The sequence below is a fragment of the Schistocerca gregaria genome, chromosome 6 (assembly GCF_023897955.1).
Source record: "Schistocerca gregaria isolate iqSchGreg1 chromosome 6, iqSchGreg1.2, whole genome shotgun sequence".
In the NCBI taxonomy this organism is placed as follows: domain Eukaryota; kingdom Metazoa; phylum Arthropoda; class Insecta; order Orthoptera; family Acrididae; genus Schistocerca; species Schistocerca gregaria.
Genome location: NC_064925.1, coordinates 466576247 through 466585050, shown reverse-complemented (window position 1 = coordinate 466585050; position 8804 = coordinate 466576247). Strand labels below are relative to the sequence as shown.

At 45.8% G+C, this 8804-nt stretch overlaps 1 pseudogene; it reads right to left on the bottom strand.

Moving 5' to 3' along the window:
- Positions 1-656: 656 nt before the first annotated feature.
- LOC126279297 (5S ribosomal RNA) lies at positions 657-774 on the bottom strand (annotated as a pseudogene).
- Positions 775-8804: the final 8030 nt, after the last annotated feature.

Below are 8804 nucleotides of genomic sequence, written 5' to 3'. Positions count from 1 at the left end.
TTTAAAATTTGTCAGCAGCCACAATAAAAATCTGATTTAAGTATTAATAAAACAATTCAGAAGATCATTTCCTAACACTCCAGACACTGATGGGCTTAAATATGGAGCCTAAATATTTCACCAAACAGAACCAAAATTATAATTACAGTTTGGAATGATTTTCAGGGAAAATCTGCTACTAATAAGGCAGTAAGACGAACTGGGCCTGCAGCTATCGACCTTTGGGTAAGGGTAGACAATAGACCCCTATAGGTCCAATTTAAGATCAAGCTCACGGTCAGGTCGTAATTTGCTGACACCCACGAACCGGCGGTGTAATAAAAGGCCAGAAAGCTTAATCAATACGCTTACTTGAGGATAGTGATACAATTAACGACAATAGCCTTCTAAATTTCCAGATTCTTAAAAACAGAGTACAATATGATGGCCGTTGCGGCTTGTGCCGCAGTACCAATTAAACAAAAGCACTCCGTCTTCAGGCCCATCGGGACCATACGACCGCCGTGTCATCCTCAGTTGAGGATGCGGATAGGAAGGGCGTGTGGTCAGAGCACCGCACTCCCGGTCGTTATGATGGTTTTCTTTGACCGGAGCCGCTACTATTCGGTCGAGTATCTCCTCAGTTGGCATCACGAGGCTGAATGCACCCCGAAAAATGGCAACAGCGCATGGCGGCCCGGATGGTCGCCCATCCAAGTGCCGGCCACGCCCGACAGCGCTTAACTTCGATGATCCGACGGGAACCGGTGTCTCCATTGCGGCAAGGCCGTTGCCTACCAATTAAACAAGCAGAACAGTATTTAAACTATAAAATTCATTTGGATGTAGTAGAATTTAAAATAGGCGCAGAAACTAACCTGTTCTGGTAGCACGCCCTGCGGCTAACACACAATACCTGCACACAGTTTAACTACCGTGAAGTCAATATTTCCATTCTCTGAGGCAATGTTGAGACAGCTCCTCCACAACAAGGCATCAACAGTTCACAACGTAAAGTAGAGTCTCAGATTGTTACTAGGATGCACCACAGATCTACTTTTCAGGTGGACCTTCCAGGCTTACTTTCTGTGGCACAAACAGCGGATGCTGTTCGGTGACCGTCACGTTCCTTGTATTCAACTCCGCTGGTAGTCCGAAACACCCGCCTGCCCCAGAAAGCTTACGGCTTACTGACAGTACAGCAGACATTTCCCCGATCCCTCACTGCTTGGTGTCCACCTGCCAACTACCAAAGCGCCTCTGTCACGCCACAGGGGCGAGATCGTCAAAGACGGCCACACAGTGACGTAACCAACAATCGAGAGATCGAAACGATCCGTACTGGTCAAGCACATGTGGGACGCAGATGACGATAACTTCAGCTCTACTGCTAGCCGTGAAGTGAAGTCGATTATGAACTGCAACAGAATGGGGTTGAGAGAGCAACTCTCAGCAGTTTTGCAACCTCTGTCGCAGCACAACGGTATACTTATTCCGACAGAATAAGATGGCTGTACGAACTCTTCTTACTGCTTCCGGTCGAGATGTCAGCAGGGTCTTCCTATGGTCAGATTGATCAATGTGTGATGGCGCGAGTTCTCCAAACGCTGACTGAAAATAGTTCAAATGGCTCTGAGCACAATGGGACTTAACATCTGAGGTCATCATCTCCTAGAACTTAGAACTACTTAAACCTAACTAACCTAAGGACATCACACACATCCATGCCCGAGGCAGGATTCGAACCTGCGACCGTAGCAGCAGCGCGGTTCCGGACTGAAGCGGCTAGAAACGCTCGGCCATACCGTCCGGCAAACGCTGACTGAGTCAGTGTTCCTATGCAACGGTGTTGCTGAGGCTTGAATTTCAAAGACACGATCCTCGAACTTCTGCCGATTTTCGTCATTTTGTGTACTTTATGAACTGAAGCATTAGTGCTCACGAAAACTGCTGCACCCTCACCATTCGATGGTCCTTCATGTAGGCAAGCTATAAGTGATTTCAGTTCGCTGCGAAACACTGATTTTTAAACATAAATTGGCAGATTAACTTCACTGACTTTTTAAGTAATTAATTTACACTGAACTTGACAGAAGTCGTGGGGTGCCTCCCACTGTCGTGCTGGACATCCTTTTGCCAGGTGCAGTGCAGTAACTCGATGCGGCATGGAGTCAAGTAGCCCTTTCGAGCCCTCTGCTTGCTGCTTCTGTACCCATCCATGATTGCGAAAGCGTTGCCTGTGCTTTAACTGACATCTCGATTATTTCCCAGAAAAGTTTCACAGATTTCATGTCGGGTGATCTTGGAGGCCAAATCATTTGCTCGAATTGTCCTGAAAGTTCTTCAAACCTACCGCGAACAGCTGTGGCCATGTGATCCATAAAATTCCATCGTTGAATGGTTTCGATTGGTCTCCAAGTTGTCGTACATAACCAGTTCCAATCAATGATCGGTTCAGTTGGACCAGAGACTCCAGTTGACTCCATCTAAACACAGCTCATATCAGTGTGGAGTCACCACAAGCTTCCACTGTGCCTCGTTCACAAGCTGCGTCCATGGCTTCGTGGGGTCAGCACCACACTGGAGCCCTACCATTAGCTCTTAACAATTGAAAACGGGACTATTTTAGCCAGGCCACGGTTTTTGAGTCGTCTATGATGCAACCGAAGTAGTCACGAGCCAAGGAGAGGTGCTGCAGGCGTTGTGGTGCTGGTACCACAGACACTCATCTCGGTCGTCTCCTACCATATCCCATTAACACCAAATTTTACCACACTGTCGTAACGGATAAGTTCGTCGAATGTCCCACATTGATTTCTGCGATTTTGTTTGTCTATTACCACTGACAGCTATACGCAAACGCAGCTACTCTCCGCAGTTACATGAAGGCCCTCGGCCACTGCGTAGTCCTTGGTGAGAGGTTATGCCAGAAATTTGGTATTAAAAATGGTTCAAATCTCTCTGAGCACTATGGGACTTAATTTCTAAGGTAGTCAGTCCCCTTTGACTAAGAACTACTTAAACCTAACTAACCTAAAGACAACAAAAACATCTATGCCCGAGGCAGGAGTCGAACCTGCGACCGTAGCTGTCGCGCGGTTGCAGACTGTAGCGCCTACGACCGCTCGGCCACCCTGGCCGGCTAAATTTGGTAGTCTCGGCACACGCTTGACGCTTCTTGGCACACTGTTGACGCTGAGGATCTCGGAATATTCAATTCCTTAACTACTTCCGAAATGGAATGACTCATGTGGTTAGCTCCAACTACCATTCCGTGTTCGAAGTCTGTTAATATCCACAGTGCGCCCATAACGTCGGAAACCCTTCCACATAATCACTGGAGTAGAAATGAGAGCTCATCCATTTCACTGCCCTTTCATACCTTGCGTACGCGATACTGCCTTCATTTGCACAAGTGGCATATTTCCATCCCATGACTTTGGTCACCTCAGCTTTTTAGACCTGTGCGTAGTATCACTGAACTTGCCATTACTTATCTCATACGAATCTGTGACTGAAAACGCGATTACATTTTTATTCAAGCTTCTTTATTTATAAGGTGATTTGACAACAGTTAGTAAGAGAACTGTCCTGGTTAAATCGTGTTCATGAGAGTAAGATATAAGACATTAGGGGGAGGTACATTTTTCTCTTCGATATGAGACTGAATCTACAGGGAGTAGCTGCTGTTGACACAGGACGCCCTCTACCGTGTGGTGAAGTGACCTGAGGATTGTATAATGAAGAGACTACTCGGTGCCCTTTGTGTCCTTTGTGGCAGGGACAGCGTCGTAACCAGGGCAGTGCAGCAGCAGGCTGGCCCGCATCAACGTTATGCAAACACTGGACGAGGATCCGCGGTGTTGTTCAAGCGTGGTTAACAAACAAACGCTTGCCGACATCTTGTGAAGCGCTGCAGGCACGCCGGCGACAGTGTGGGGGTCGAAGCCAGGCAGAGCTAGGAACGCCGGACGTGCAACGAGCAGTGCTTCGACCCGAGTATACGCCGCTAGAATTAACTTCTCCTACCGATCCCGCTTCTTTCTCCACCTTCGCACGCGACCGCTGACGCCGACGCCAACTTAAGACGGTGGCTGTAGCCCAGATGAGATCTTAACCCGCCTCTAGTATAATTTCTCCGCTAGATTCTGATGTCTGACAGTATGCAGGCTCTGTCTGCTCACACGCAACGCCCCCGCGGCACTGGGGAACAAGCTGTCCAACCATTTCGATCGCTAGGAAACTGATAACTAAACATCCTAAAAGTGATAATAACAGATTTTGATGAAATTGGGCGGGTATGTAGAGGGACAAAAGTAATGCAATACGTCCTTTTTTTGTTTGTGTACAGTTTAACTTATACGGGGAAAACAAAGCCGGAAAGTTAATCTGGAATAGTGCGTTTGGAGGGATTGTCTTTGAAACGATGAAAAATGTTTCTCATTTAAAACTACACCGTCCGTACGTTTTCTTCAAGTCCTTTGTGATCACCAGATGAACGAGTTTCTTGTCCTCGGGACACAAAAGGCTCGACAACACAGGTGAACGTAAGAGGTGTATGTGGTTTTCGGTGTTGGAAGGACTTTGGGAGGGGTTTCTCAAATCTAATTGTGTTAAACTATATTAACTCGAGAAACAATATAACAATACTGCAGTCACTAGAGCATAATCAACTCTTTTCGCCCAGTTTGTCAATGTACTGGAATATGCCTATACAAATAAGGACACTTAGACGATAACCTGCAACAGTTTCAAATCCTACTGAATAGTTTTGTAATGTATTCTCGGACTGTATATTATGTGAAGAAATGTCATTCATCTTACGTCCATTAGATCATATTATGGTTTAAGCATTTATTTACTGATTATCATTACTGCAGTGACTTTATATCATAACAATCAGCTACTTAATATTTTCAATTAAATATACACTCACGTGAAACAGTAAACTAAAAAAAAGAATATAAAATGTAAAATAACAATTTGAAACATAAAAGAAAGTAAAATAAATAACTAGAGTAATAAGGAATATTAAGATATCTTAATTAGGTGTGCAGAAAACACTATGACAGCACATTATGTTCAGTTTATTTACCAGAAATCGTATTTCAGAAACCAGCTTAATTACACACAAACGTATGTAGACTGAAAGCGCCTTCAATTTATGTTATGACAAAAGTTTTCATTCTTCAAAATTAATTAATGTTGGAGGGCTTCTTTTCCAAAATTTCTAATTACTACAAAGTTCGACTGCGCTATTTGCAAGAAGATTAATTACATATCAACTTTTATATGAGAAACAATTTGCACCGTTTCGAAAATATTCCCTTCAAACCCAACATGCCAAATTAAATCTTAGGATGTGTTTTACCGCTTCAACTGGAACTGGAAACAACCAAAAACTTATATATTGAATCACTTTGTCCCTCTACACATCCACCAAGTTTTATCCACTATTGCGTGGAGTGGCCGCGCGGTTTGAGGCGCCATGTCACGGACTGCGCTGCCCGTCCCACCGGAGGTTCGAGTCCTCCATCGGGCATGGGTGTGTGTGTGTTGTTCTTAGCATAGGTTAGTTTAATTAGAGTGTAAGTCTAGGGACCGATGACCTCAACAGTTTGTTCCCTTAGGAATACACATGTTTATTTATTTTCTTTATCAACAGCTTTTACTGAAACTTGTAGGAGAGCCTCCTGGGATGACTTGTGTATTCTCTTCCCCCACCTTTAGTGACCCATGAAAACCCTGATTGGTGGAATTCAGGTGCTGTTTGTCAGTTAAACGAAGTTTCTTTAGGCATATAGGCTTTAGTGAAACACCGAGAGACATTTTAAAACAGAATGTAACTGACTATGTGTTATAATATTGTGGAATTCTATGCGGCTTTTATGAAGGCGAAGTGGATATTTGTTTCAAATTATGGACAATGCGAGTAACATTGACATTATAACATTGGGTCACCATGGAAAATACAGGGTTGTTCAAACACCAATTTCTGTACTTTCAGGAAACATTCATCACAGAACAAGACAATATGTTATGTTGGCATTAGCCCAGAAGCTGTTTATTTCCATGTCAGAGCTCAGTTTTCGCAACTATGGGAAACTCACAGCAAAAAACTGTATCACCAACAATATGAAACACTTTCCAACATTAACTGATCAAACTGCCCTCCGTTAGCAAGGATACAAGTAACGAATGTCGCATTGAATCTCTGATGTGCTGATGAATCCCTATAGAACTTGATATTGTTTCATAGCCTACCACAATATGAGCAAGAAGACTTCGTGCGTCTTCTACTGAGGTTCTGTACACAAGGTCTTTCCAATGCCCCTACAAATGAAAGTCTAGTTGGTTTATGTCTGTAGAGCGTGGAGACATTGTTTCGCCTCTACTTATTCGTCAGCCTTGGAATTTAATACTGACAGGCCTACGAACATTATCACTTAATTGGGAAGGAGCTCCATTTTCACAATGTACATGATTTGTTGCACTCATTTTGGGACACGGTGTAACTCAGATAGGGTGTTCACTAGGAAAACATGGTAAGTTTCTCCATAGAGCATGGGTGGAACAACATGATGCCCTAACATCACCAACTGTCAGCCTAGATGTTGACAAAATATTTTTGTTGGTGACGTGGTGGCGCAATTTCTGCCGGATTTTCGGCAGCCTATATGTGCCGCTTGTGAAAATGTATAATCTGATTGCGTTGAAATGAAGTCTGATCGATGAACAGTAGATTTGCACACCGTTGAACAAACCATTCGTTGAAGTGTACCTGCGTTGTAAAATCAGATGCTGATAGTGCCTGCACACACAGTGCATAGTACAGATACCGCAGGTTCTAATGTAGCACTCTCCACACAGTCATATGTTCAAAATTACCTGTTGCAAGTAACTGTATTACACCAGGCTTCTCGTCTAGTGTACTAAGAAATTTCTCGTCCTTCTAGGCCTCCAACAATCGCGAATAGTAGGCTTAAACATCCCATGCTCCATAAAACAGAGATCAGCTACTTCAAAAGTCCGCTTCTGAGGCCACAGTCGTTCAAGAAATCTCTTCCAATACTATGGTTGAGCGCCACTGCCATTACCATCTGCTAATCTGTACAGCAAATGGGCATCTGTCAAGGCTGCGTTTCAGTACACTTCCCCTGCACTGTTCCGGAAACCAAGACCGTGCAGAACACTATATGTGTTATGGTTTGTGCTTGCACGGTCAATGATGAATGCTAAACATTTGATGCTGCAGGGCGACAATTATTGAACTACACTCCTGGAAATTGAAATAAGAACACCGTGAATTCATTGTCCCAGAAAGGGGAAATTTTATTGACACATTCCTGGGGTCAGATACATCACATGATCACACTGACAGAACCACAGGCACATAGATACAGGCAACAGAGCATGCACAATGTCGGCACTAGTACAGTGTATATCCACCTTTCGCAGCAATGCAGGCTGCTATTCTCACATGGAGACGATCGTAGAGATGCTGGATGTAGTCCTGTGGAACGGCTTGCATGCCATTTCCACCTGGCGCCTCAGTTGGACCAGCGTTCGTGCTGGACGTGCAGACCGCGTGAGATGACGCTTCATCCAGTCCCAAACATGCTCAATGGGGGACAGATCCGGAGATCTTGCTGGCCAGGGTAGTTGACTTACACCTTCTAGAGCACGTTGGGTGGCACGGGATACATGCGGACGTGCATTGTCCTGTTGGAACAGCAAGTTCCCTTGCCGGTCTAGGAATGGTAGAACGATGGGTTCGATGACGGTTTGGATGTACCGTGCACTATTCAGTGTCCCCTCGACGATCACCAGAGGTGTACGGCCAGTGTAGGAGATCGCTCCCAACACCATGATGCCGGGTGTTGGCCCTGTGTGCCTCGGTCGTATGCAGTCCTGATTGTGGCGCTCACCTGCACGGCGCCAAACACGCATACGACCATCATTGGCACCAAGACAGAAGCGACTCTCATCGCTGAAGACGACACGTCTGCATTCGTCCCTCCATTCACGCCTGTCGCGACACCACTGGAGGCGGGCTGCACGATGTTGGGGCGTGAGCGGAAGACGGCCTAACGGTGTGCGGGACCGTAGCCAAGCTTCATGGAGACGGTTGCGAATGGTCCTCGCCGATACCCCAGGAGCAACAGTGTCCCCAAGTGTTGAGCAATTCGGCGGTACGTCCACCCGGCCTCCCGCATGCCCACTATACGCCCTCTCTCAAAGTCCGTCAGCTGCACATACGGTTCACGTCCACGATGTCGCGGCATGCTACCAGTGTTAAAGACTGCGATGGAGCTCCGTATGCCACGGCAAACTGGCTGACAATGACGGCGGCGGTGCACAAATGCTGCGCAGCTAGCGCCATTCGACGGCCAACATCGCGGTTCCTGGTGTGTCCGCTCTGCCGTGCGTGTGATCATTGCTTGTACAGCCCTCTCGCAGTGTCCGGAGCAAGTATGGTGGGTCTGACACACCGGTGTCAATGTATTCTTTTTTCCATTCCCAGGAGTGTATATGAAATAAAATCGTTCTGACTTCTGAATGGCTTGAGTTAAGGCGTTTAAACAGCGTGGTTGGCTGTGGGATATGATGGGAATTGCTATGCACATGCATGGTTTGGTTTAGCGGCGAATGCCACTTTCATTTGGATGGGTTCGTCAATGAGCAAAGTAGGTGCATCCGGGGGACTGAGTAAGCGCACTTTGCGATCGAGGAGTCTCTTCACTCTGAACGGGTGACTGTGTGGTGTGCATTGTCCAATGAGGGAATAATCGGTGTGATATCCTTTATGGCACAGTGACTATCGA